The sequence below is a fragment of the Lutjanus erythropterus genome, chromosome 12 (assembly GCF_056507025.1).
Source record: "Lutjanus erythropterus isolate fLutEry1 chromosome 12, fLutEry1.hap2, whole genome shotgun sequence".
Classification (NCBI taxonomy): domain Eukaryota; kingdom Metazoa; phylum Chordata; class Actinopteri; order Lutjaniformes; family Lutjanidae; genus Lutjanus; species Lutjanus erythropterus.
The window spans coordinates 33729978-33752160 of record NC_139328.1 but is presented as its reverse complement, the minus strand read 5'-3'; positions in this window follow the sequence as shown (position 1 = coordinate 33752160).

Sequence of the window (22183 nt, the reverse complement as noted above, 5' to 3'; positions counted from 1 at the left end):
GATAGTATTGGACCAATACCCAACGTTGGTATCGTATCGGTGCATCCATAATTTTCATTGCAGTGCAACTGCAAAAACAAATATGTATAATGTATCAACCTCTTAGGCTATATGAACTGAGCCATGGTAACTTATTGATTTTATATTTACTTGTAATCAAACAATTTTAAACAAAGATCGGATGTTAATAGCCTACAAAGTCAGATATTATAGGCTTTAAACTAAGCTACGCAATGATGGTGCCACTTAACACTGATCACTAGTCACGTTACAATATCTTAGCAAACTTGACCATCCAACTTCATTGTTTTTTGTAGCTCCAGAGGCAGCAGTTTCCCTGGCCTTGTGTTCAGACTTTCCTCTACTGTGTATGCTAAGTTTTAGGGGATGTAATTTAAGGAGTAACTCATTTCAGTTATTCTAAGCAAAAACTTGCTACCACATTAGGATGTACAGTCGATAAATGTAGAGACAAATGCTGGAAGGGAAGCAATTGATTAGTGTCTGGTGGAGGAAAAAGTTTAGCTGAAAAAGTATTCCAAGAATGCTGTGGGGTCATGTCTAACTCTGGCTAGACATAAGTCATTGTATCATAATCATTAACATCAATTGCTGTGGAATATTTCAGCACAAACAGCAGGTGAGGGAGCAGTTGGTGGCTGCAGCTTTAGGTCAGTCTGTAAACACGCTGAGCTGATAATGAAGCTAAATGTACCAACTATCTGCTACCAGTGTGTATTTCTTATGCTCAACCCAAAGTAAAGACAGCAGAATATTACAAAACCAATACATTATTATAACACCGCTGCTAACTTTAAAACTGCAATAGAGCTGAATCAACATCCCTTTGAAGCAATGTCAACAAACTAAACATAATAAGACTCACAATGAGAGGATTTCTTGCTAGGCTGTTTTATTAGTTGGCATTATATTATGCAGATACACTGTGCATTTGATGGTTAACTAAGGAATTGCCTTGGATTATTGTTGTGCGTTGTTTATTCAAATGATCTTCAAACGGATGCTTGCTATCAAATGAATTTAATGTGATTATTAAATGGTTGGGGGAAAAGTATTTTGACAAATGCAAACAAAACCAAAAGTATGACAACCGACACAGAAAGAAGCAGTATATTGTGGAAATGTTCAGTTGAAGAGGGCACATAAATGAAACTACTGGAAATGAAAACACACAAAAGCTCAAATTATTGACCTAAAATTGGAATTCATAAGAAGCCTCTGTGTCCAGTCACCTTTGCTCTATTTATTAAAATAGAGATGAAAATTAGATGAAATGGATCTTCATTTACAATAAATTATTGAAATGAATAATCTGTCAGAGATTAATAATATAATTGATGGATCAGTGGCACACTCAGGCTGTCTGAGGGTCAGGGGCACAAAACAAATCAAAAGGGCACCAAGAGTATGTGGTGGGGCAACAGCAGGCTGAAAGTTGTGATGCACGTCACGTTTTGTCTCCTGGAAGGGCCCTTTACCACATTTTCTCCACTGGAAGAGCGCTCTAGAGGGCGGTTATCACGATTTACCTACCAAAGGAGTAAGTGGTGCCAGTTTTGTAATTGGAGGACCATGATGCCGTTACAGACAAAAAAGGTGCAACAAGAAGACTTAATTATTAGAGTGCCAATCGATGAAAGACAATATAGGAAACATGACAGAAATATGACTTTTCTGTTTTCTAGTCAAGTTGGTTTTATCCATGCATCACCAAATCATTAGAGGTTGAGATTGCATATAAAAAAACAAATGCAACAGGAAAATGCTGCATATCTAGTCCTACAATGGAAGTGCTCCAGGCCTCTAGGGGCAGTGTTGAGCTTCTACCCGAGAGAAAAAGAAGAATATGTACCTTTTTATGTGGCTTCTCCCGACTCCAACTTTCTTCCAACCATAACTTTCTTCTTCTCACTTACTTACTTCCTCATCCTGTTTGTCTCTCGGGCGGAAGCTCAGCACTGCCTCTGGAGGACTGGAGCACTTCTGTTGTATGACTGGATATGCAGCATTTTCCTGTTGTATTTGTTTTCCTATATGCAGCGCCTTTCTTTATATACTGCACGTTTGCCCTTGTCATCCACTGTGCAACTGTAGCTGATGAGAACATCTTTAGTTCTGCAGGTATTTGATCATACATCATAGTATAAAACAAAATGAAATGTTAGATAAAAAAGATGCCATGACATTAGCTTTGCAAAAAGTTTGACATGTTGACCAGTTTGCATGCATAGATGGTTGCTAAATTCAGCCCATCAGTTTCCAGTCTATTTGCAGAAGGTACCAGGCTTCAACATTGGATAATAAGGTAAATATAACACTTAAAAGAAAAATCTTATGTATACTTATTGTAACAAACCATAAAATGACCACAATGTGTCAGAGATCAAGGAAATGCGTTCTTTTGAAATACTTGCTTCTCTGACATCAACACCGTAGCTGCGGTGTCCTTTGTTTTACACTTAATAGAGTTCAATTTAATGCCGAATGAGTAGGTGTGTGTTTTTGAGTTGTAAGAAATCATTCATAATCTTGATCTAGATGCTGTAGCCTAACCCTAACGGTTAAATTGAGCAAAATATTAATGGATTTTGGCAGGGAGTGAGAAGTCAGTGCACTGGGCTTTTGTTTTTAGGATAACAGGCTTAACTTTACATTGACAGACAACTGACAGTTACAAGCAGCTTAGAAACTTACAGTGCAGGACGTGTTATCGCTTGTTGTTGTTAATTTACAATGTTGCGTGCATCCTGCTGAGCTCATGCAGCCTCCAGACCTACCCGGAGTCTGGAGAATTGTACATTAGATTGTATATTAAATAGAGATTGAACCTATTTAATATACAGTGTGTGCCTCCAACTTGCTATTTGGACTGCTGTACTCCTTTTTGCTGCTTTAAATGTTTGTGGTACCGGAAGATTACTGCAGGTACAATAACCGCTTCTGACAGGATCGAAAAGGAGACCTGACAAGAAGTCCTTGAGGAAATCTATGTTCTAGTAAAAGGCTACATGCATAAATTTCAGCCTTAACTGGAAAAAAAACAGTTATGAGTGTAAAGTAAATTCAGTGGTAATTATTCACAACACTGTAGAACATCAGTTAATTTATTATAGCATCAGTTCATTACTCATTTTTATCACATTTTGGGGTTGCAGGGGCCATGCTGGTGTAATAGGGGGGTCCATAGCAATTCCTGCAACTGGGCCCCTTGTGAATCTTTTGTCACAGATATCCTCTCAAAGTGTCGACATGTGTGCACAGATGAAGGAAATTACATTAAGCATTCAATATTCATACCTCCCTGTTCACCTTCCACCTCACTATCTCTCCCGTCTGTTTCACCCCCTCCCTCCGTCTCCGCTTCGCCTCCTCCCCCTCCGTACTCCACGGCGGTGGGATGAGGTGTTGTGCCCCCTACATGCCATTTTGATGTAGTGTGAAGTAACTGCTGCTCGGGCTTAGGCGCAATTGCCGATGAATACAAATTGAGGGGGAAGCGATGGGCGGCTCAAGGTCACCTGGGAGGATCATTTCAGAGTGTGGTTTCATTGTTGATCCAGTAATGAGAGAAGGGACCTGGATTACAGAGCTGAATGAATGAATGCTCCCCACCCGTCCACCGTTCACAGCTCAATCATAGCTCTGACTTCACACTCTAACTGCCGTACAGTACCTCTGCTGCTCAGGTGCTCTCATCGCTCATTTTTATCACTTGTGTGCTAACAGTCTTTTTAACGTCAGGTTATGTCTGTAAAATTAAAAACTCAAATGCAACTACAGCATTCTGCAGTAAACAACCTTCTGTATATGGATGAATTTGGTGCGCATACACAGTTTGATTATAGCACGTCTAATTGAGGGCTCGGCCTAAGTGTTAGAGATTAATGAGTAGGTTATCAATGATCTGATAAAGAGACACTTTGGTGCTCATGGGGTTGACCTTTGAAGTGGCCTGAGGGACTGTAGAGCAGAGCCACATATCCAGATAAGCAAAAATTAGACAGCAAATAAGCACGTCACTGTGTAATCCTGTAGACAATGTTATAGACACTAAACTCAAGTACATGATGATGGGCAAATCATTAGGCCAAATATCTGTCATTAAAATATGTTAGTCTCCAAGCACATTGTGCCAGGTTGTACATCCTTTTGGTTTTTATCACACCTGGATTATTGTCTTGTAGACTGGTGCAGCTAAGTGTTTTTATAAGCTTTACACAATCCAGAATCAAGTCGCACGTAAGTGTTCTTTTGGATAATGTGCAGTAGGGGGTTCTCAGCATTTTTCAGGTTGAGACCCAAAAGAGAAATCTGGAGTCTCACCTGGGTGCAAACCTATTAAAATACAAAATGAATTTAGATTTTGCACCAGAGGTAAATAAAAGCCCCCGGTTACTATTTGAGGAAATACTCTGCTAGCTGGTGACCCAGTAGAAACTGGTCTGTGACCCATTTTGGGTCCTGACTGCCTTAAGAAGAACTGTATACCACAGGATGGTCATTTATTGGAATACTTTACCATTGTTTTTTAAAAAACATAATCTTGTGTGGGGCTTTTATGATAAACTGATGAAGATGTTTACTTGGAATCATTTCTAGGGGCACTATGTAAGAATTGTCCATCTGTTGAATTTATACACCATGAGATTTCAACCCACCCCTATAAGTCATAAGTCGTAAGTCTTTCTTTCTTTCAACCAACAGCTGAAACCTAGTAATATTACACAATTAGCTACCAATTAACTATCATTAAACAGCCAACGTCAGAATTATCAGCTGTTTACTTGCCAGTCTAGATGAAACATTGCAAGTTCAGCATTAAATGTCATTCTTTTATGTCCCTCGAGCTGTCTGCAAAGGTAGGAAGGAACATCAACGTTAACTCTTGTTTTGCTTCTATTTCTGCCACGTCTTTCTTCACTGCAGAACATAATTTCATGCCCTAAAGGCAGGGCTATTTCATCTTATGTTGGACTCAGGGCAGACTGATGCTACAGCGACTCACTATGAGGTACGAAGTGGTATTATGCAATAGGACAGGCTGAGGCCAGCTGGTTAGCATGCTAGCTTCTAATGCAGGTATGTCTGCAACATTATTTAGATGTTTAGGTATAGATGTTTTTGACATTACGAAACTGTTACTTCTTCACATTCTGTTGATAATTTGAGTTAATTTTTGAATGTTTAAAGTTAAAATTCTTACATATAGCTCATGTAAAGGACCAGAGTGTAGGATTTAGTAGCATTTAGCTGTGAACTTGCCTCACTCTCCCCTTCCAAACATGTGGGACAAACTCCAGTGGCTGCAAGATGGTGTTTGTTTTCTGGTCTGTTCTGGAAATTAGTAAAAACATAGTGATGCAAAATGGCAGACTCTGTGGAAAAGGACTAACATCTTCTGCAGATGTTTTGCTGCCATATTCTGCTAATAAATCCCTGCACCTGTTAAAAAATAGTTAAACATTAAATATTGCTTGTTTTCTCTATTTTCTCTCAAGTTTGATGAAAACGTGCATATCTGTCCAATAAATGTAAGCCTAAAGCCAGCAGCTGGTTAGCTTAGCTTAGCATAAAGACACAAGTGTTTTATGCATATAATATTGTTTATGAATATATGTGCTGTCAACCATGTTTGGTTAAAATATATCAAAATTTGTGATGTACAGTTTAGTTAACATAACTTAATTAGGAAATTTGTTTGTCCAGCTCATGTAAAGAGCTCAGAGCAGAGAAAAATGCTAAATCTTCATGATTTTGAGACATAATTTCATATACTTAGCAATGTTTTTAATCATTTAAAGTGGTCTGGGTAGTCATTAGGCACATGCTCCTGTGGTGTGACAAACTTGAGACAGACATTTATTATTGCTTCATATGATCTTTCCACATAATTTCATTGGTAAATTCTTCATATCCATATAGTCTCTTTTCATATACAGGCATTTAGAGCAGCAGCATTTGTTTAATCAATGATGGTAATCAATATCTGCCAAACTTATTTGCTTTTAAAGCTTCAGTTATCAAGAGAGAGAATTGATACAGAACATCAGCCTTGTCCTTTTTAAGGAAACCAAATGCTGACTCTAACCTCTCTCAAGTAAGGACAATGCATTCCTCTTTCGCTAATTAGAAGCTGACCCTGAGACTGTAGTCGGCAGGTAGGTAGAGAATCAGAGATACAAAAAGCCTTTCACTTTTTATTGTTCTCTGTTCTGTGATGCAGCCTCGTTAGATTTTCACCTTGACTGTATGATTGTGAAAAGTATTTAATGGAAGTTTATTTTAATATCACCTTTCTAGAGCAAGTGTCACAAAGTTTCATAAGTCAAAAGCAGTCTGTAGTCCTCTAATAAAACAGGAATATACAGAGAGAACAATCTTTAAATGAGCCCTATTAGTGTCCAATAAGGTTGATAGTGGGAGGATCAAAATGCTGTAGAATGGGGAGTTTATACTCTTGAGATTTTTAAGGTCAGCAACCACAGCAATTATTACAGAGATGTCATAGCCTCGTTTTTTTTTTTTGTTGTTTTTGTTTTTTTGCCTTTTTAAGCAAAAGAAATGTAGTAATTTAAAATCGTATAAAGGAAAAAATGAGTTTTTTCTTTTAAACACATTGAAGATGTTAGAAAATAGTTTCTGAAAACATGTGAGTTAGACCGTTGAACTGTTGCTCACAACTTGTGTTAAAGATCTTTTGAGAAGACGTGCCGGAGCCATGGTCCCCCAATGCTATATAAGCTCCGTGAATCGACACCTGAACAACACCACCTTCCCGTCCCCTCACCCTCCCTAACAGTCAGTTACAAACACACCTTCAGTGACTCTCTGTCCAAATCAGCCCAGTGGTTCACTTCAGCTCACTTCAGTTCCAACAACCAGACACAAGAAAAAAAATTACCATCCTGTCACCATCCTATGGCTCTGGTGGTTCAAACTTGTCTAGACAATCCAGTCCAATAAAGTTGCTAGATGGAGCGTCCATGTTTCAGGTTGTTTTCAGGTCATAGTGGTGTCTGACAGTGGAGTGGACATGCCCATTTCAGACTAGAGACAACTGCTCATTTTTTCATGAGTTTGAGACCGAATTTTTATATTTAATTTTTTTTAAATCATTCAAATTACGTTAGCACATTTCTATGGCGTGGCAAACTCACTAAAATACTTAATAATTGTTATTATTGCTTTACACAACCTTTACAAAGAATTGCAACTTTCAGAATCTCGGCTGTTACCGGACCAAACAGACAAAAGCACACGAGCGCTGCATCCCCTGTGGGTTAGTGCTCGCAGGTATCAATCCCCGCAGGGCTTGGAGTGGCTTGAGCTGCCAATTCAAAAACAGAGGAGAGAGACTCCTCACATGAAAATCTAACTCAACTAATCCTCCCATGAAAGCATTGGGGAAACACTCCTCCACTTCTCCTGCTCCTCTCTAAGAAATCATATGCAGTACATTACCTCATACTCATGTAATCCAGAATTGGTATTCACCACTGAAATTTCAGTTTCACAGGTAAGCTAAACGGCAGTGTGACCTTTTTTAAACTCACTATGAGCCTTTGAATTTTATTTGTGGACTATTTTAATCACTAAATACGTAACAACAGTGTCCACAAGACACTTACGTGGCCCTGTGGTGGAACAAAGCAATGAATCCCCAAAATCTCCAAGGCATTCTCTTTAATTAATAATAATTAAAATGTCTTTATTGGCATGGCATGGTCATGCTGGACCTTAAAACCACCACCAAAATTTCTGGCATGTTTTGGCATCAAGCCTTCATCAGGCAGTCAGAAAGAACTTTCAGACTTTTGACACTTGATTCCCCCATGAAGGCTTGGTGCCAAATGCATCGGAGCTTGTTTGTTTCAATAAAGGCATTTTATTTTGTTTTAAGAGAGTGTCTTGGAGGTTTTTGTGAATTTTTGAGTACAGGTGCCTGTTGAAAGAGAACGTCAAACAAACACATTTTGAGTGCAAGAACCCAAATGGTTTTCTGAGGCAATTAATTCTTTGCAAAATGTGACCAAACATTGACAAACTAACAACTACTAAGAGTCTACAGACACGCTAGCAGCTCTGTGAGACTGTACTTAGACCCAGCAGTGCTTTGAGCTAAATGCCTGAACAAGAGAGTTTGAAGGACTCTTTTGAATGTTGAGAAAGAAGGGGCCTCCAAAGAGAGAAAGAAACATTTGAAAAAGCACTGTTAGCCAAGGTTTGGCGCTTGGGTCTGGGCCTTTTCACACCTGCTGGTTAGTCCAGTTGATCCAAACCCTGGACCGTTTACCCCCCTTGATGTAGTTCCTTTGGGTTGGTGTGAACACCAGATTCGAACTCTGGTGTGGACCTGTCAAGACGTGTTTATTTCTGGCTTAAACACCATTTGAACCAGTCACAGCAGTGTACTATCGTATGCGTCCTTTCATTAGTTAAAAAAACACTTCTTTACCTGTTTCTGTGACTGGTTAACTAGTAGCATGTTTGCTACCAAAATGAGGACTGGCAAGGGACAAACCTGGACTTACAACAAAGTAAATTCAATTGCAAATGATATGCTGATATGCGCTCCAGATCAACAACGATGTGAACAGAACCTGTCAGATAAAAAAGCAAAGCACAAAACAAACCTTAACCACTTAAATTAGTTCTGGGTGTATAGAGCCAAAGTCCCAACTTACTGGGTTTTGTTCCTCTAGCTTAAAAACTTATTTTACCAGGTTCACAGAACATTGCTTATTCGTTGGTGGCGTCAGTGTTTTATTGTGTGGTTGAATCATTTGGCTGATCACGATGTAGTCTGTTCTGGAAATATTACACATGGCACTGGATTGTCAATTCTCATGTTCATATTAACAAATCTGACTTCATAATAATTTGTGGACACGCCAGATTTCACAATACAATATTTAATGGGTCTTGAGATTCCCTCAGCTTTCATCTTGGCTCTGCGATTAAATTCATGTATCCAAAGATACAGTTTTTGCTGGACACTCTCCTTACATTCTTTGTCCCCTATTAATTGTTTACATGTAAATCCAAGCAATGTTTCCTCAGCTGCTGCCCTTCTGTTAATGAATTACATACAAATAAACCCTTTATCCAGAAATCGTTTCTCTCCCGCTTATGGGTAAATTGATGCAAAGATAAACCAAGTGGCAACTTAACAGCTGGCACTTGGCTTTTCTGAGAGTTTTGGTAAATTAGGCTAAGTACTCCAGTCCAGTAAAGAGTGTCTAGTTAATGTGCTTTGTGGCAATGGAAAAATACATTGGCACAAATCTGTGTTTATCATTTTGGACGTTACTTGTATAGACACACACATGCAGCTGTACTGAATTAGAGACTCTGGCTTTCACTGTTTCATACAAATACAGAAGAGATGGAGCTGTTGCTTGTCTGACTAAAATTGAGAGGAAATGAATTTGTGGTGATGTCTGAATATAAATTCATGGTCAGTTTAAAAAGGTTTTGATTAAATTTCTTCCTGTATTATTATTAGCACCTCAGATGTTTGAAAATGCTCCTCATAGCTAAGCAGAATTGATTTGAGTTGGAGGCAGACAGTGTGGGAAATACAAAAATCTGAGGCATCCATACAACTCTACCCTGCTTAACAAGAATGTTAACCTTGGATGATTATTATGAAAAAAATAAAGACCATGTTTTTAAAATTCTTGATTTCTACAAATTGTGCACAGAGACTATAATATGGTTAAAGGAATGGGAATGATTGTGGTTAAGTTATGAAAAATTTAACTGCGACCTCCTGGACTAGCTGCAAGTTCATTCACCACCACAATCTGCACCCACACTTTCTGCCTTGCTAGTGAAAGCTGGTACACAGTCTATTGCCCTCTTCTTTGTAAAAATCAGTTTTCAAAATTATGATTAAAATACTTTAATAGGGTTGTTCCCCTCTCCTGTAGTGCTGTTTAATCATCTAGATTTTTTTGTTGTGAGCTGCAGAGTTTTGGAGTTATCAGCAGGAGAGATGTCTGCCTTCTATTCAATATAATAGAACTAGATGGCACTCAGCCTGACTCTTTACAAAAAATAAGGACTTGGTTACTCAAGATAGTTTCAAGTTGGAACTACTTTTGTTTCTGCAGAAGAATCTACCAGAACTACATAAAACTGGCATTAAGACGTTCTCCTCGGCAGATGATAGCAACTCCCCCACAACTGCATATCTGTGACTGGGCCCTTAATATGCATTTATTTTGTAATGCTAAGCTTTCATTGGCCAAAACACAGCCATTCCACCATGCGTCCACATGTCCTCCATAAGCAAGCAAGAGTACAATGTTGAGATTATGTTGGTCCAATGATAATTTTCAAATTTCAGCTTCAGTCTCTAGCATTGTATCGTACATTAGTACCATACCATACTAGAAAAGAAATTAAAATATGTAAATTGTGAATTAAATTTAAACACATCACTAGGCCTTTTCAACAGAGTCCAAGTTGTACTTTTTAGATTTTTTTCACCTTGTTATTGAACATTACCTAGCTATTTGCGTTAGCCAACAGTTAGCTTGTTGTAGCAGCCCTGAAGGACTGTCCAGCAAATTGTGAGAGTGGATTTAGACTGGGCATGACGTGTCTGCGTCATGGTTTTGATCTGTCCTCCACACAGCTGCATGTCCCACTAGCAGCTTTTCAGAAGCATTTCAGCTGTGGCGCATTATGTCAGCCTGATTATGTTTACTTGCTCAGATTTAGTTGATGTGGATTGACTGGATCCCAAACGTCTGGCCGCTTCAGGTTTCTTCCTTGCTGTGGGAGTGTGTTTTTCTGCTTTCTGTTCACAACCCTCATTATTATGGCTGGTTTGTCCTTCTTGCTTTTCCAAGGGACAGGGTGACATGTTGTCCACTTCAATCCCCTTTGAGTAAAGGAAGGCAGTCACCTGTTGCTCCATGGAGTTGGCGTCCTGCTCGCTGGGTTCTCTACAGTTTGTTGTGGTCATGCCCCGGGTGTACAATCAGAGTTTAATCTCCAGCCCTGTTACAATGATATCATTCATCCTTGTGTATTGTGCCAACTCAGCTGCATGGTTCATCAGAAAGTCAGTCCGTTTCTCCTTCTCAGTGTTTTGCAACTTCAGAGCTTTGACCTCGTCCACCAAGTCCGGTATCATTTACTCTGAAGACTGCAACTTTCTCCGTCAGGAAGTAAAATGACCTTTTAGTATCATCAGCTTTCTCTGCAGTGTTGTTCTTCTTCGGTCCCATGGTGGTTTGTTTGAACTGACTAGCTAGCTTAGCCAGCTAGGATAGTTAGCTAGCCTTGCTAGCCAGTTAGCCTAGCCAGCCACTGGTTGTAGATTTTTAGAAAGGACTCTGGAGGAAGCCAAAGTCTTGTTGGAACTATATTTAGTTGTAATGAACATTTATTTTTCCTGGGCTATTTATATTATATGTTGACATCGCTGTTTGTGAAAAATTAGCTAACCTTAGCAATAACTTAACAGACTGCACTACAGCAGAGGAGTTGACTGAACACCGCTTAGCTTCTTGCACTAGTTAAAGAGTGAGGAGGCTGATTTTCGCTAAATTCCTGGAGGATAATTTTGTTGGCGATGGTGATAATAAATGACAGTCAAGGTGGTGCAGAAGGATGTGGAAGGATACACCTGCAGCCACACTTAAAGAATCAACAGGTACACTGATGATTCTTGAAATGTGTGTGCATTAGGCAACATATTGCGAAGAGAACATCATAATTTCCTGTCATTGTCTTATCGTATGAACCACTGTACAGGGGGCACTGTTGGCTGAACATAGGTCCAACTCGGAGTGGATTGAATGGATGGAGGCTTAAGATGCTGATTCTCAGTAAACCTCACATTTGATGGGTGAAGGTGTCAAGTGCTTTATGAATACCACCTGGCGGTGCTACCATCACCAAAAGCTCATTACTTCCTACTTGGCCCATGGTCACATTTTCCATTAAAATTCATTTAAATCGGACAGACAAACTGGACCAAAGAGAGAACCATCCTGGCAGAGCTAATTAAGATATTGCCCACACCCTAAATGTTTTATCCTCTTAGTAAGCACTCAGAATTTAGAACATTTTAATTACTCTCTAGCCCACAGTCTCTCCTTCTGTGAGGTAGATAAAATGCCAGTATGTGTTCTGGGTATTACGCTGTCAAGTTCAGTCAATCTGTATTTCATTTTAAATTATGGAGAATATGTCTGTTAAATTGAAAAAGTTGTAAAGAGGGCTGTTTTGGTAGCCTCACTCATACTGGGTTTATGGCACTTAAATTGCCACAACATGAGTATAACTAACTTAAGTACATGCACTTATATTTTCAAAACAGGCTCACTACTTCAGTTTCAAGAGGGATGGATGACACCATAACACATAGAGAAGATGATTCCTTGGTGTATCTTTCAGTAAATATCAGACGTTACAAGACCAAAATGACGTAACAAGATAAAACCACATAAAAGATGTAACAAGACCAAAATTACACAAAAAGCTGTTACAAGATCAATATGATGTAATAAGACACAAACAATGTCAAAGATGTGACAGCAAAAATAATGTGAAGAAGTAACAAGATGAAAATGATGTAACAAGACAAAACTATGAAAAAGGTGCAATATGACAAAAACAATAGAGGGCGACTATTCGTGCCTAAACCTAAGCAAATAGTTTTTGTCTCTAAACCTGAGGAAATATTTTTTTGTCCCTAAGCCTGAGCAAATAGTTTTTGTCCCTAAATTCAAGCAAATAGTTTTTGTCCCTTAACTGGAGAAAACAGTTTTTGTTCCTGAACCCGAGCAAATAGTTTTTGTCCCTAAACTTAATCAAATAGTTGTTGTGCCTAAACCTAACCAAATAATTTTCATGCCTAAACCAAACCAAGTATATTTTGGGCCTACACTGAACCAAGTAGTTTTTGTGTCTAAGCTGAACCATGTAGGGGCAGATCGCAATGATGTTTCCTTGCTGGTTACTGTTGTGTTGTTGTCATCACTGATGAAGCTGATGATGAGGATGCTGATGACTGTTTTGGTTCTTGACGTGTTGGTGACTTTGATGATGATGACATTGGTGGTGACTGTTTTCATTGTCCTGCCTGCCGTACCGATCTTGTTTATTTCATGCATTGTCTGATTGGTTTTGATTTGTCTGATTTGTACCATACCTTGTTGAACTGTAATGTAAAACCTATATTTATATTTGTGATATTTATTTTATTGTTTTTAAAATCGTGATTGATTATTAATCTGAAATTAACAGTAGTAGTTTTTTGTGCTCAAGCCGAACCAAGTAGTTTTTTGTTTTTTCCCTAAACTTTACCAAACTGGGACCATTTCAAAGCATAAATCATGGGTTTAAAAAGGCTTTCTTGCTGCGTCAGATAAAGCTGCTAAAGGGTAACTTGTGCTTCGATCATTATCAGATGCCAAGTGGCGGTGCCAGGTCATTTGTGTGTGATGATTTGGGATGAGAACGTATCAAATGGTAAAATATTTCCTACAGCGGTGGACATGCTCGTCACACGTCTCTTCATCTGGAATGCTATGGATGAGTTGAAGCAGGAGACTGACACAGACTACAGTCACAAAAATGCATGAAGAGAAAGAGAAATTGACCGTTAAAAAATATCTTTTGGGCTGAATGTGTGGTTGGGTATCGATGCAAGTGTATTTCTGCCAGTAAAATAAGATTTCAGATTATGTATAATCGTTCTACCTTTACTCATATCAATTATCCACCTGTACAGATTGTTTTTCTCTCTTCCCATCTTTTAATTCGTCATTTAATATTGTGACATTTATCACTCTTCTTTTTAGTCTGTTGACATTTTATTGACCTACAAAATTATTTGACAATGACATAAATCACAGGTGAATGACTAATTAAATGAGTACAGTAACTGACCTTTAGAGTTATTTGTAGGACACTGAAGCTGATAGTTATTGAATGAAGATGTAAAATGTCAATAAGTGAATAATGGGGCGTGCGAGAAAGGAAAACTGAATTGTGTCAGGTCAGGTTTATTTGAATCGTTGCCCACATCGCAGATTTTCTTTTTTTTTCCACCAATTTGAATTGTGAAATGAAGTGAAACAATTATTGGCATTTCAGTCCAATTATCAGCTCAGAGCTTTAGAGACATGCAGCATCAGCAGCTCCCAGCTCAGTACCTTTAAGAAGACAAGGGAAAACTCAAGTGATGTGCTCATGTTACATCCACAGCTCTAAGTGTGACGTTAACATGACCTTTTTCTAAATGTTAGGAGTGCTGACCTGCATGTTTTTGTGCTTCGTGCCAGCAGTTTTATTGCTGCTTCTTGTCTAATTTAGAGCAGGACTATGGATGAACTTTGCCCATAAACCTGATAATTTTTTATTTCCTCCTGGGAGCAGGTGATGTTGGCTAACATCTCTGGCAGAGCCATCATTGGACTGCAAGGTGCTGCTTTTTAGTAAAGTAGGTCATGAAGCTGGATCAGTTTTTGAACAAGAGCTAGTTCTGGGCTGAAGAAGATATGTTTTACTCAGCATTAGTAAAATGTATGATTCCACAGCTGCATTGTATGATATGACAGCACATTATCTTTTAGGGTTTGTTTTATTTTTTTTCTTCCAAAAGGTTAGTTTTTATTTTATTTATTTTTTAACAGAAAAAAGTTATTTGTTTGAGTGCATGTGCATGTGCACGTGTGGTCAACAGACCTGGAGCTTGTCCACAGCTAATCTCATATACTGCTGTACTGATGTGCCAATTTTTTTCTTGGTACACATTCATGACTGTATGCTGAAGGGCCTCTGTGATTCACAAGATTTGGAAAACCTTGAATAAGCCATTATGTTTTTGGATCAACCTTTTCGTGTTCTCAAGTTTGGTACAAAATGTCCACTTGGACTTTGTATGTCCAGATATTCTTTTAGGGTTTCCTGGCAGTGCGCTCTCGGCAGTCCTCTGGATTGTTATAGTTTTTGGATTGTTTATGTGCTTGATATTTAATGACATTTATTGGCATTCATTGATCAAAATGTTGTTGCATCTCATTGACTTAAGAAGGGTGCGAAAAACTTAGAAATGCCTCTCAATACTGTAACACAGTAATGTAATGCAACACAACCACAGAGTCCCACTTTACCATACAGTTAAACCAACACATCAGATTGCACTGGATGTAGCTACTATATGAATATATATCTAATAAAGGTAGGATATATGAGAGACATACAGTGGAGGCAATAAGTGTTTCCAGCCACCTGTTTTTAAGCAAATTTTAATTTGCACAAAGAAAGAAAGGAAACCAACATAACTGATGTATTTTAATCGTTTTTCACATTTTTTCATCCGCTTAGAATAACATGATGTCATTGGGCTCTCTACTTATGCAATCCTTTAACATCACCTGACTGGAGAATTAACACAACCTGCTGTTTATATTTCAGTGTGTCCTAATATTCATTTAAATATTTGCAGATTTTCTGGAAATTCTGCACTTAAAATTTGAACTCAGTTTGGATGCAGATTTGATCACCAAGACAAGAGAAACATTAGTTTTTCTTGCTACTTTTGGTTGTCTGATGTTATCTAACACAACAAAATGTTATTCTTAAACTGCTGTTTTTCCTGTACACTGTAAAAATAAAAAAAAGTTTGAAAGAACTTACTTAAAGAAAAACTGCCTTCACTAGAGTAAACACTAGAGTTTGACCAACCAATCATTTCTTGAGATAATTTCATTTGTGATTATTTGGGTGCTTTAAAATTAAATGGTTGCAGATGAAAAGATATACATTTTAACCATTATTTACTTTCACTTCAGTGAGTTCCCTCATAGAATACCATTTTCTGGGGGGTTTCTGAAAGTCTGAAAGATTCAAGTTTATCAAGATGAGTAAATTATCTCAGCAAAACATTATCACTTTGTAAAACTTTTTCAAAACTTGAACACCCCCCTCCAGTTAAAATCATGATATTTACCTTGTTAACGTGTCCATGTGGTCTTTTCATGCGTTACAAGACATATCAGGAGCAAAATATGCAGACAAGCAATAAGCACCGTGTCTGAAGATTTTCCTGTTTTGAAACTGCAGTAAGCAAGGTCAGTCTCAAAAAACAGATTCAGTCAGGCTGGGTGTATGACATCATAAACCTAAGGAACCAATCCTGTTAATTGAGGGGATGGCACTATACATATCATTGGTGGCGATGCTGAGCTCACAGGAGACGCAGGATGTAGGTAGTTAACGTGATTAACTCGCAAAACAGAGGAGAAGTCAGGTGCAGCTACTTAGGGGGTAGGGCTGGGGGGTGTGGCCTGTATGAAGAGGGTGGGGCTATTTGTATATTTATGAAACCTTGACTACGTAATGAAGGCTAGGTGTAGAACTACACGTAAGCCATTTTAACAAGGCATATGAATGTATTTTGCAAAAAAAAAAACCCTATGAGACAAAATGTATTACTTTTTGCATTTTATATTGTTTAAAACGTAACTGGCGGTGGACTGTAAGAGTTCGAATCGGGCTCAAAAATCTACTGAAGTGGTCCCTAAGTTGCCCTGAAAGTTTGCATTTCTCTATTTTATCATTTGTACAGTGCACTTGATAAATGAGTCCTTGTTAAAAGTTGTGTTTGGCCTGTCTCTTCACTGTGCTTTCATCTGCTCCCTCTTAACCCTCCGCTGGTGCCTCTTACTTCATTTCAGTAGATTTTGTTTGATTTCATGTAGGCAGCGCTCTGTCCCTCATGCTTGCTTTGTGGGTAAAGACCTGACAGAGATGGAGTGTGGGGGCGAGAGAGATGGCTGAAAGTACAATATTGTGGATCTAATAACATTAATTATGAAAAGACAGACATAACAGGAGCGATGAGGGTGAAATGTAGAGACCCAGTACTATAGACATATTTACATACTGATGACTGATTGCTGCTTTGGTGACAGCTAGTCTGAAGGATATTGAGTGAGGGTGTCCTGAGCCAATTCACAGGATCATTATGCAGGTTTTTTTGATTGATTAGAATCAGTTATGTGATGAATCCCATGACTATATGATACATTTCTAGTCAGAGTAACCTTAGTTTTAATCCATTGAGCTCCAGGGACTTCAGCTTTCAAAGATTACCATTTGTACTCAGTGGAAACATTTCCATATGCACCTAATGGGGATCCATGCTGTGAGCAAAGCTGCTGTGTGTTTAAAAAAAAAAACCCAACAACCTCATTGTCTGTATTTCAGCTACAGTTATCAGGCGCACCACAAATCATAAGTACTAGCACTTTTGAACAAAGTGCTTTTGAACCTCTACTTAATTCACAGGTTACCACAGTCATGTCTGCTTAAAGTTGGGGCAGGCAGTTTATTTTTTGGCACCACTGGGTGCAAGTTCCGTAATAACCTTGAAGAATAATCTAATCTAGAAAACTTGACCTCTGCTCCTCCTCTAGGCTCTGTTTTCAGGCTTCAGAAAATCTAGCCAATGACATAACACTTATGATTCAACCAGGAAATAACCAGGAAATAGGCTCCACAATCAATCTAATCAAAAATGTCAGTGACCTGTAGTGACCTGTGGTGACCTGGGTAATCGGCTGTCTTTATTCAGAAGTGCCTGCTCCATCTTGAAGAAAAAGCAACTGAAAAATAGGCCTTTGCAAAAGAAAATCCTGCATTCACAATTTTACAAAGACATTTTAGTTGTAAGATGTACTCAGAAGTGAAAGACTACTGCTGTTACACTGTAAGCAGCATTTTACTATTGTTGCTGTTCAAATGAGAACTGTTGTGTTATTAAGATGAAGTTGATGTTTAATCATCTGTTTGCTGACTTGAATGTGGTCAAACGCAGCGGCCTTGTAATGTTAGCCTGTCAGGAGGAGGCAGAGGCACCATGGTGAATAATCAATTTCACTTGGCGACATCCTGTCTGATCACTGTACTAACTAACATGTTTGAACTACTTTGAACTTTTCAAAACATATGCAAGAATACAATAAGAGTTGAACGCCCCCCTCTTGTGGTATTTTCAGAAATGGTGGAGGCCATGAAAGTTTGTTTTTTGGTAGATCGTAAGTTGATATATTGTAATTTTAGTTGTATGGAGTTTTTCTTTGTAATTTTATAATGTCTGTGGAAAATGTCAATATTCCCAGCGCCTCATCTTTTCATTATGCCTTTGGATTCCCATTAGGTTTACCCACTTGCTAGCTTGCTACATTGGTAGCCTCAGTGGCTTTTATACACCGACAGTTTTGGTGACCATGCTGCTGTTGCCTCACAGTGTCATTCTCATGACTTAACCACTTGAATGCGGAACACATTGTGTGCAACATCCTTGGAGGCTGTTGCATCCAAGGGGTGAATTGCAGGACGCAACACACAAAACTCTGGTAGGACGAAGGGAGGAGGAATCTCTGTTTTTACAGTGATGCTGCTTCACAGTTGATGGACAATGTTTTCTAGATGTTGAACTCTTACCAGGGTTGTCCACCAGATGCAGCTTTGTGACATTGCGCGTGGGCCGCGGTTTTGTTCCGTTATACGCGCAACTGCAGTTTCCACCATCAGCGTTTCAGAAGCATTTCAGCAGCGGAGCATTTTGCCCATCTGATTATGTTTACTTGCTCTGATTTTGTTGATTAAGTCCTCTATCCTTGCTCTTTGTGCTTCTACCATGGATAAGCAGACTACATAGTTTCTTTTCAGTCTGTCATTATGATGTCTATGATTATGATATGATTATGAGTCTGCACAGGATCTTTTATTTTGAAAATTTACCAGATTCTCCCTGCCTGACTTCCTACCCATTCTATCTGCTCTGTGCTAATTGATGCTGGCATCCGTCAAAAATGGACTCGACGCGTAGTCTCCGCAGAGTGGAGAGCCAAGCTGCTTCTGGGAAGCATCTGAAATGCGCCACAGCACTTCTGGTGGAAACACAAGCTTTGTCTAGAATGGCCGCGAATTGCTCCGACTGCTGCTGTGCTGCCATGTCTGGTGGAAATTGTGGGTTAATATGTCAACCTGATGCAAATTCCAAAAATGACCTACAGAATTACTTCTTGGTTGTGTAGTTTACTTGTCCATAGATGCACAAAAATCAGACATACACAATACTCCACTTCTGAAAAGCTGGTGGTGGTGAATGAAGCTGTGTGGAGGATGGATCACTACCATACCGCAGACACTATGCGCCCAATGGAATCAAGAAGTTAGTATTTATTAATTTCTAAGTGTCATTTTGGTATTGGATCTTGGACTGAGTATTCATCTAAAAACATATTGAAATGTCTCAGGGGGATTGATACGTCCTGGCTGCATGTTTAAAAATATGCTGCAAAAGTACCCTTTTGGTTGCCCTAGAGGTATATAAGCATGCTAAAGTGCCCTCTAACTCTTCAGTGGACAAAATGTGGTAAAATGCCCTCTAAGGTGCCCTTCCAACATGACAAAGTTTCAGTGCGCTGCTGCCTCACCATATACAGCTGGTGCCCTTATTTTTTTCGCCCCTGCCCTCAGATAGCCTGAGTCTGTCACTGCTGTATAGTATACAATTTAAGGTGTATTCATAACATCTCTGCACAACACTTCATTTTGCTGTTGTGAGAGATGTGTTTCAGTGGCTGCATTGGATTTGCTGCTAACAACCTGTAACACCTCTAACACAGGTTTTAAGAACTACAGTAACCACCGAGCATTTGTGTGAAACCAACAAGAGGTAGTGATGGACAAGAAGCCTGATAGGAACCGCCTGCTGAGCAGCACTTTACTCTGTTCCACCAGCTAAAGCCCCCTGCTGGGTGCACACACACACACACACACACACACACACACGCACACGCACACACACACACCATATGTCATACAGGTGTACAGTACACACTGTAGCTGGTTTGCTTAACCCAACTCTGTCTGTCAGGTGACAGGTGTGTGTGGACAGAGAGGTCTTTGCAGGGAAGATAAATGTGTGTTTCGGGAATCAAAGTAAAGATAGAAAAATAGTTCATGCTGCAGCACGCCCATGTGGCCAGCAGAAAGAGAGAAAGTGTGTTCAAGAACCCAAATATTGTTTTTTTTATTGTCTTCTTTCAAGGCAGAGTCAAGCAACTCTGCAGATATTTTGACATCAGCTCTTGAACTTCTCAAAGATTTAAGACTTAATTACCCACCAAGCAAGTGTATTGACCTGTCTGGATCTTCACATCAGGTTCAGGCATCACAGTTAAGGGAAGATTTCTCCAGAGACACAACACTTGCTCTCTGATGAAGAGGTGGAGGTGCATCTTTTACTTCTCTGTTTTGAGTCTCTTTGGAGCAGACTTTGAAAGTCCATACCTAAAACCAGACTTTACTTTGGGAAAATGTCACTCTGTGAGGATTATTGACTGCTCTGTTTTATACCGACTGCCAACTCCTTACCCCTCTTAACCATCCAAATGGGGCCACAAATCATCAACAACTGCTAGGCTAAAAACAAGCCTCTTATAAGCGACATTTTGACATTTGATATTGCTCAAAAAAACTGACATCCATAAGAAATTTGTGCCTCATCTTAAACCTGAGCATCTGCAGATGAATGCACGGCACGAGTGATAATAAATCCATGTGTTTCACCATCTCTCCTATGCCAAATTGGAGTGTTTGAGTTTCACTAGTAAACAAATGAGAGATGAGGCCTTCATTACAAAACCAACCATAATTTGCTCAATTCAGAACAGATTTGTATGTTTCTATTATTGATTATGTTACAAGTATACAAGTGGCTTTACAACAATATAATCAATATAATCTATGTAAATAAATAAAATATTCTGAATAAATAATGTTTAAATCAGGAAGTTTAGCAACCTGTTTGTTTCCTTATTGCATTTATACAGACAGGTGGACCCTCGATTACAGCTTTCTATGAATCTTAAAGAACACTGAGACTATACAATAAATCATTTTATTAAAAACTTTGAAAATGTCTGCTGGTTGCATCTAGAAGTTGTGGTGGCATTGCAGTAGGTGCTTCACCATCTTTTGCCTGGCGGAGATCTGCACATACCAAAAACGGTTATTATCCCAAACAGTGTTTCTATGTGTTTTAGATCATGGCTGGAGTGGATCTTTGTGAGCTGTTACCAAAATTATCCATTAATCTTAGTTCATGCATCATGGACCACGGAGTTGTTATTCAGGGACGTCCCACAGATGCTCGATCAGATTGAGATCTTTGGAACTTGGAGGCCAAGTCAACACCTTGTTAACACCAGGCCACCCTTTTTCATATGTCCATTGTTGGCGCATTTGACAGTGGACAGGGGTCACCATGGGAACTCTGACCAGTCTGCGGCTACGCAGCAAGGTGTGATGCACTGTGTGTCTGACACCTTTGTATCATAGCCAGCATGAGCTTTTTGTGCAGTTTGTGCTACAATAGCTCCTCTGTGGGATCACACCAGACGGACCAGCCTTTGCTCCCCACGCACATCAATGAGCCTTGGTCCACCAATTGTCCTTCCTTGGACCGCTTTTAGTAGCTACTAGCCATCACAGTGTGGCACTTGTCAAAGACACTCAGATCCTTACACGGCCCTTTCTTCCTGCTTTCAATGTGTCAACCTGAATTGTCTGTTCACTTGCTGCCTGATGTCTCCCACCTCTTGACATGTACCATTATAATAAGATAAGATTTTAAATATAGCTGCAACTAATGATTATTTTCATGTTTGATAAATGGGCTGATTATTTTCTTGATTAATTGATTAACCGTGGTTTGTTTTTAAAATAGTGAAAAATGTTGATCAGTGTTTCCCAAAGCCCAAGAGGACATGCTCTGTTTTTTTTTTTTTTTTACTCACAACATAATGATATACATTTTACTGTCACAGACAAGTAAAGAAACCAGAAAATATTCACATTTAAACTGCTGAAATCGGCTTAATCAGTTATAAAAAATATTTGGCGATTTAATAATCAATCAATAATTGACTGATAGTTTCAGCTCTAGGTTTACTATTATGGCTGACTGGTTTATGTACATGATACTCATCCTCTCTTTAGTCCTCAGCAGACTACGAAGCTACAGTATGTACTAACTGTGCCCTTCATTACTTCCACTGTCACCATGCAGCTGCTATTTCTTTAGTACAGTATTATAGCTTCAGCTTCATAGCAACATTCT